The sequence below is a fragment of the Dromiciops gliroides genome, chromosome X (assembly GCF_019393635.1).
Source record: "Dromiciops gliroides isolate mDroGli1 chromosome X, mDroGli1.pri, whole genome shotgun sequence".
NCBI classification, from domain to species: Eukaryota; Metazoa; Chordata; class Mammalia; order Microbiotheria; family Microbiotheriidae; genus Dromiciops; species Dromiciops gliroides.
The window spans coordinates 18,905,496-18,914,062 of NC_057867.1; positions in this window are offsets into that span (position 1 = coordinate 18,905,496).

Consider the following 8,567-nt stretch of genomic DNA (forward strand, 5'->3'; position numbering starts at 1 on the left):
CTTGCATGAACTGATGATGAGTGAGATGAGCAGAACCAAGAGAACATTTTACACAGTATCATCAACATTATGTGTTTATTACCTATGATAGATTTGATTCTTCTCAACAATACAATGGTCCAAAGGACTCATGATGGAAAATGCTCTCCAAATGCAGGAAAAAGAGAACTATGGAATATGGATGCTGATTGAACCATACTACTTTTTTAATAAAGTATTTTATTTTTTTCCTGTTACATGTAAAGATAGTTCTTAACTTTTGTTTATACAAGCTTTCCAATTTCAGATTTTTCTCCCTCCCTCCCCTCCCTCCCCCCTCCCCTAGACAGCAGGTAATCTGATATAGGTTATATATATATACATAATAACATTAAACATATTTCTGCATTAGTCATGTTATAAGAGAAAAATCAGAGCAATGATGAAAAACCTCAAAATAGAAAAACAACAGCACCCAAAACAAAAGAAATAGTATGGTTCATTCAGCATCTATACTCCACAGTTCTTTTTTTTTTTCCTGGATTTGGAGATCCTCTTCTATCATGAGTTCCCTGAAACTCTTCTGTACCATTGCATTGTTGAAAAGAATATAGTCCATCACAGTAGATCAACACAACAATGTTGATGATGCTGTGTACAATGTTCTTCTGGTTCTACTCATCTCACTCATCATCAGCCCATGCAAGACCCTCCAGGTTTCTCTGAACTCCTTTTGCTCATCATTTCTTACAGCACAATAGTATTTCATTGCATTCATATACCACAACTTGTCCAGCCATATGCCTGTTCATATCCTTTGACCATTTTTCAATTGGGGAATGACTTGGATTCTTATAAATTTGATTTAGTTCCCTATATATTTTAGAAATGAGGCCTTTATCAGAAGTACTGGCCAGAAAAATTGTTTCCCAGCTTTCTGCCTCCCTTCTAATTTTGGATGCTTTGCTTCTCTTTGTACAATTTTTTTTTAATTTAATGTAATCAAAATCATCCATTTTGCATTTTATAATATACTCTATCTCTTTTTTGGTCAAAAACTGTTCTCCTTTCCAAAGATCTGAAAGGTAGACTATTCTTTTCTTTCCTAATTTACCTATGGTATCACCTCTTATGTCTAAATCATGTATCCATTTTGACCTTATTTTAGTATAAGGTGTCAGATGTTGGTCTATGCCTAATTTCTGCCATACTATCTTCCAGTTTTCCCAGCAGTTTTTGTCAAATACTGAGTTCCTATCCCAGAAGCTGGAGTCTTTGGGTTTATCAAACACTACATTACTAGTGTCATTTACTACTGCATTTCCTGTGCCTAGCCTATTCCATTGATCCTCTACTCTATTTCTTAGCCAGTACCAGATAGTTTTGATGACTGCTGCTTTATAGTAAAGCTCCAGGTTTGGTACCACTAACCCACCTTCCCATGAATGTTTTTTTCATTATTTCCCTGAATATTCTTGATTTTTTGTTTTTCCAGATGAATTTTGTTATTATTTTTTCTAGCTCTATAAAATAATTGTTAGGTAGTCTGATTGGTATGGCACTGAATAAGGAAATTAATTTAGGCAGTATTGTCATTTTTACTATATTAGCTTTACCTATCCATGAGCAATTGATATCTTTCCAATTATTTAGATCTGATTTGATTTCATTGAAGAGTGGTTGGTAGTTGTGTTCATAGAGTTCCTGGGTTTGTCTTGGCAAGTAGACTCCCAAGTATTTTATATTATCTACCATTACTTTGAATGGAATTTCTCTTTCTATCTCTTGCTGCTGGACTTTGTTGGTCATGTATAGAAACGCTGATGATTTATGTGGATGTATTTTATATCCTGCTACTTTGCTAAAGTTGTTAATTGTTTCAAGTAATTTGTGAGTTGATTCTCTAGGTTTTTTTAAGTATACCATCATATCATCTGCAAAGAGTGATAGTTTTGTTTCTTCCTTGCCTATTCTAACTCCTTTAATTCCTTTCTCTTCTCTGATTGCTATAGCTAACATTTCTAGGACAATATTAAATAATAGGGGTGATAATGGACATCCCTGTTTCACTCCTGATCTTATTGGGAAGGCCTCTAATTTATCTCCATTGCATATAATGTTTGCTGATGGTTTTAGGTAGATACTGTTTATTATTTTAAGGAAAGCTCCACCTATTCCTAAACTCTCTAGTGTTTTTATTATGAATGAGTGCTGCATTTTGTCAAAAGCTTTCTCTGCATCTATTGAGACAATCATATGATTTTGGTTAGTTTTCTTATTGATGTGGTTGATTATGTTAATAGTTTTCCTAATGTTGAACCAGCCCTGCATTCCTGGTATAAATCCCACCTGCTCATAGTGTGATCCTGGTAATCACTTGCTGTATTCTCCTTGCTAATATCTTGTTTAAGATTTTAGCATCAATATTCATTAGGGAAATTGGTCTATAATTTTCTTTCTCTGTTTTTGCTTTGCCTGGTTTTGGTATCACCACCATATTTGTGTCATAAAACGAATTTGGTAGAACTCCTTCTTCACCTATTTTTCCAAATAATTTGTATAATATTGGAATTAATTGTTCTTTAAATGTTTGGTAAAATTCACCCGTAAACCCATCTGGCCCTGGGGATTTTTTTCTTAGGGAGTTCATTAATGGCTTGTTCAATTTCTTTTACTAATATGGGTTTATTTAAGGATTTTATTTCCTCTTCAGTGAACCTGGTCAGTTTGTATTTTTGTAAATATTCATCCATTTCATTTAGATTGTCAAATTTATTGGCATAGAGTTGGGCAAAATAATTCCTAATTATTGATTTAATTTCCATTTCATTGATGGTAACATCACCCTTTTCATTTTTGATACTGGTAACTTGGTTTTCTTCTTTCTTTTTTTAATCAAATTAACCAATATTTTATCTATTTTATTTTTTTCATAAAACCAGCTCTTAGTTTTATTGATTAATTCTATAGGTTTTCTTGCTTTCAATATTATTAATTTCTCCTTTAATTTTCAGTATCTCTAGTTTAGTATCTAATTGGGGATTTCTAATTTGTTCTTTTTCTAGCTTTTTAAGTTGCATGCCCAATTCATTAATCTGCTCTTTATCTTTTTTATTCATGTAAGCATTTAGAGCTATAAATTTTCCCCTAAGCACTGCTTTGGCTGCATCCTATAGATTTTGGTATGTTGTCTCATTATTGTCATTCTCTTGGATATAGTTATTGATTGTATCTATGATTTGTTGTTTGGCCCATTCATTCGTTAGAATGAAATTATTTAGTTTCCAATTAATTTCCAGTATACCTTTCCCTGGCTCTTTCTTACATGTAATTTTTATTGCATCATGATCTGAGAAGGATGTATTTACTATTTCTGCCTTTCTACATTTGACTATGATATTTTTGTGCCCTAATACATGGTCAGTTTTTGAAAATGTGCCTTGTACTGCTGAGAAAAAGGTATATTCCTTTCTATCCCCATTCAATTTTCTCCAGATATCTATCATGTCTAACTTTTCTAGTAATCTATTCACCTCTTTCACTTCTTTCTTTTTTATTTTTTGGCTAGATTTATCTAATTCTGAGAGGGGGCGATTCAGATCCCCCACTAGTATTGTATTACTATCTAATTCCTCTTGTAACTCATTTAACTTTTCCTCTAAGAATTTGGATGCTATACCACTTGGCGCATACATATTTAATATTGATATTACTTCATTATCTATAGTACCTTTTAACAAGATGTAATTTCCTTCCTTATTTCTTTTAATGAGATCTATTTTTGCCTTTGCTTTGTCTGAGATATGGATTGCTATCCCTGCTTTTTTTACTTTAGCTGAAGCATAATATATTCTGCTCCAGCCTTTTACCTTTACTCTGTGTGTATCTCTCTGCTTCAAATGTGTTTCTTGTAAACAGCATATTGTAGAATTCTGGTTTTTAATCCACTCTGCAATTCACTTCCATTTTGTAGCAGAGTTTATCCCATTCACATTCACAGTTATTATTACTAACTGTCTATTCCACTCCATTCTATTTATGCGCTTTGTACTTTTTCCCCCTTCTTTCACTCTATTCCTCCTCACCGACATTTTACTTCTTACCCCTGCCTCCCCGATCTGCCCTCCCTTTTTATCACCCCCCTCTCTTTTCTTTACCCTTTTCTCCCTTGCTTTTGGCCCCCCTTCTATCAGTCCCCCCCTTTCCCTTCCCCTTTTGCTTCCCTAAAGAATGAGCTGTTTCTTTATCCCAATGAAGGTATATGTTATTCCCTCTTTGAATCAAATCTAATGAGAGTAGGGTTGAAACAATGTTCATCCCTCCTTTCTTTCCCTCTATTATAATAGGTTTTATTTTCACCTCTTCATATGACATAATTCACCCCATTCCACCTCCCCTTTCCTCTCCTCCCCATAGATTCCCTTTTTAACCCCTTAATTTTCTTTGTATCATCACATCAAAGACAATTTATATTTATACCCTCTGTGTAAAGTCCTTCTCTCTGCCCAAATACATTTATAGTTCTTAAGAGTTATGAGTATTATCTTCCTGTGTAGGGGTGTAAACAGTTTAACCTAATTGAGTAACTTTTTTTCCTTCTGTTTACCTTTTAAAACTTCTCTTGAGTTTTGTATGTTAAGATCAAATTTTCTATTCAATTCTGGTCTTTTCCTCAGGAAACATTGAAAGTTCCCAGTGTCATTGAATATCCATCTTTTCCCCTGAAAGAGAATCATCACTTTTGCTGGGTAATAGATTCTTGGCTTCAATACAAGCTCCTTTGCCTTCTGGAATATCATATTCCAAGCCTTGCGGTCCTTTAATGTTGAAGCTGTCAGGTCCCGAGCAATACTGACTGTGGCTCCATCATATTTAAATTCCATCTCTTTATTTTATTTCCTGCACTCCATCATATTTAAATTGCTTCTTTCTGGCTGCTTGGAGTATTTTCTCCTTCACCTGATAATTCTGGAATTTGGCTACAATATTCCTTGGAGTTTTCCTTTTGGGGTCTCCTTCAGGAGATGATCAGTGGATTCTTTCAATGATGATTTTATCCTCTGATTCTATGATATCAGGGCAGTTCTCCTTAATAATTTCCTGGAATATGGTGTCTAGATTCTTTTTCTGGTTATGGCTTTCAGGCAGTCCAGTGATTCAAATTATCTGTCCTGGATCTGTTTTCCAGATCAGTTGTCTTTCCAATGAGGTATTTCACATTTTCTTCTATTTTTTCATTCTTTTGATTCTGCTTGACTGATTCCTGGTGTCTCATGGAGCCATTAGCTTCCATCTGTCCAATTTTTATTTTTAAGGCATTGTTTTCTTCAATGATATTATGCACCTTTTTTTTCCATTTGGCCAGATTAATTTTTTAAGGAATTGTTTTCTGCAGTCGATCTTTGTGCTTCCTTTTCCAAGCTGCTGATTCTTTTTTCATAGTTTTCTTGTTTTGCTTTCATTTCTCTCCCCATTTTTTCTTCTACCTCTCTCAATTCATTTTTTTTTTGTTTTTTGTTTTTTTTTTTGGTGGGGCAATGGGGATTAAGTGACTTGCCCAGAGTCACACAGCTAGTAATTGTCAAGTGTCTGAGGCCGGATTTGAACTCAGGTACTCCTGAATCCAGGGCCGGTGCTTTATCCACTGAGCCACCTAGCTGCTCCTCAATTGATTTTTAAAATCCTTTTTGAGCTCTTCCAGGAAGGCTTTTTGTTCTTGAGACCAATTCACCTTCCCTTGTGAGGCTTCACATGTAGGCAATTTGAGGGTATTGTCCTCATCTGAGTTTGTGTTTGCTTCTTCCCTATTGATACAGAAGTTCTCAATGGAGAGGGCTCTTTTTTGCTTCTTACTCATTATTGCAGCTTATTTATTTATTTTTTAAGTTGAGGTCTGCTCTGGGGGCACCAGGGTCCCTGTTTTGGGATTCTTGTGCAGGGGTATGGGTGCTGTGTGATCGACTTTTTACTCTGAGGCCTTTATAGTGTGTGCAGTTCGCCCCCCTGCACTTCCTGTCTGAGCGGCTATATCAGTGGGCCTACAGTTGGCAACCTGCCCTCTTGGCTGGTGCAGGTAGGTTTTTCCACTGTTCTGCTGGGCCACCAGCTTTTTATTTATTTCTTTTGTTTTTGGTGCTGTTTTTTTCTTTTTTGAGGTTTTTCCTTTTTGCTCTGATTCTTCTCTCATAGCATGACTAATGTTATTGTACATATATAACCTATATCAGATTAGTTGCTGTCTTGGGGAGGGGGGAGGGAGGTGAGGGAGGGAGAAAAAATTGAAACTAGAAATCTTATAAAAACAAATGTTGAAAACTATCTCTACATGTAACTGGAAAATAATAAAATACTTTGTTAAGGGTTAAAATTCTAGCTAAACTGTCTAAAATATCTAATGAGTGGTCGCCAATAAATTATAAACTTTAGCAAGAGTTAGACTTTTAAGCATTTATTAAGGAGAATAAGAATTTGGTAAAGAGAGAGAAAAAGGCCTAGATTCCTATCTATTAAAGGGAGAGCACATTTCTAGCTCCGCTCTCCACCAGAGTCCAGAGGAAAGAGAGCGAGACTGAGCGCCAGTCTCTTCCTTCCTCCTCCCACTAGCCCGCGTCACTTCCTGACTCCTGGTCTTGGCCTCAAAGACCTTCCCTTCATGGGCAGAACTCTTCTACAGTAAGTATCCAGCAGGTGGCGTTATTCCAATCGTTACAGTCCCCCCTGTTGTTCCTCAAGAAACAAAATGTTTCCTTGACGGAACAGTAAAAAGAATATAATAACTATTGCTAACTAATAATATGTGAACAACAATATAGAAAAGGAAGAGAGGAAAGTTTTGTCCAGAGCGGCGATTTTTTTTTTGTCCTCATAAACCGACGCTTTGACATTAGTCTTGCAAAGGGAGGGCCTCTGCAGAGAATACATGTTACAGATGGTGTATATTATAACAGAAAGAGAAAAAAAACAACAAAAACAACAAATCAAAACTGTTCATTTAAAGTCTCTGAAAGTCTTTTCTCAGATGTCCTCTAGGTGTAGTCGTGGAATGGAAGTCTTTTCAGGGGTTGATGTGTGGATGCTGGTAATCAGCCAGGAAAATTTCCTACAAAATTGAGCTTAACACAACTTTTTGCACTTTTTAAAATAGCTTTGTCAATAATCAAATCAAACAATGAAAGTTCTCAAAAACATGTCTAAGGGAATTCAGAATCTTAGTTGTTACACATGAAACATATAATAAAACAAAAATTGAAACATTCTTTAAAATTATAATATTACTATAGTCCCCCCTTATGGAGGGTTCAAATAATACCCCTAGTATACAATTACTTTTGTGAAAAATCAGAACATATTTAAATACAAGTTAAAGCACAACAGAATATCAAAGAAAACTTTTTTCTGAAAAAAGAAAACTTTTACAAATGTTCCCCTCTTTTTTTTTTTTGGAATATGCTTATCAAAAATAATACTTCTAGAATCAATTTACACTTGCCATGGCAACCAATTTGCCAGGGAAATGCTTTAAAGAGTTTGATCAAATAATCAGTTGAGAAAAAATAACAAAAACAAACTCCTCAGAATATGGGAGCACAATACTCCTAGAATTAACATTGTATTATGAAATCAAAACCATCTCTCAATTTTTTTTTAATTAGATAAATGAATAGAAGAAAATACACATGGAACAATAAAAAACAGTGAAATTCAAACTAAGGAAATCTAAATGAGCATGAATTTAATATTAATAAGAGTATTATAAAATATAAACTTGATCACATGACTATAAAAAGCTTTTACAAATATTCTCCTTGTTTTAAAAACTAAGTATGACACAATCTCAAAAGCATGAAAATCTCTATGAAAATAAACCCATACCATTAATTTCAAAATGTATATGTAATAGCATAGAAATCCTATGTAACCTCTGAACTGACATTAATAATCTGAGTGAATTCAGAACACTCTTGATTCCAATATCTAAAATCCCCAATACTCATATCAATACCTTGCTGCTTACTTCTACATTTCTGTAAAATATATACCCTTCCATGGCAAAAGAAGCAGAGTCTTGAACTATGTTGATTGTCATTCTTATTCAGCTTAAGTTTTTCTTCTTTAACCCCTCTATATTGTCTGTCGGGCTTTTCACCATACAAATGCTTTATAAGATTACTAATTAAAGACAAAAGCAGGTTAGCAAAATTATGAACAAAACGAGTATATCTGGAATTTAAAGGGCTTTCTAAGGTTGTCTCAGAAGCACAGCCAGGCTGGGGAAGGGCTGAGCCTGAAGCTGCAAATGTAGTTAGAGAAAGTTGAGCATGGGCATCAGTTCTCTGGACTTCCCAGGCAGGGGAAGCAATGGGCTTGGCCATGGGAGGAGTAGAGGGTGGGGTCTGGAGAGGAGGGGAGGGACCAGAGCAATTTGAATCAGACTTGATTTTGAACTCAGGCCTGGATTCCTCTTCCCCCACTTTGCCTCCAGGTGCTAGGGGATTAAAAGCTTCTAGAGGGTGGGTCATTGCCTCCAGGCATGCAAAATTAGAGCAACAATTAGTGTTAGAACTGGGAAAAGCTGCGGGAATCTCTAC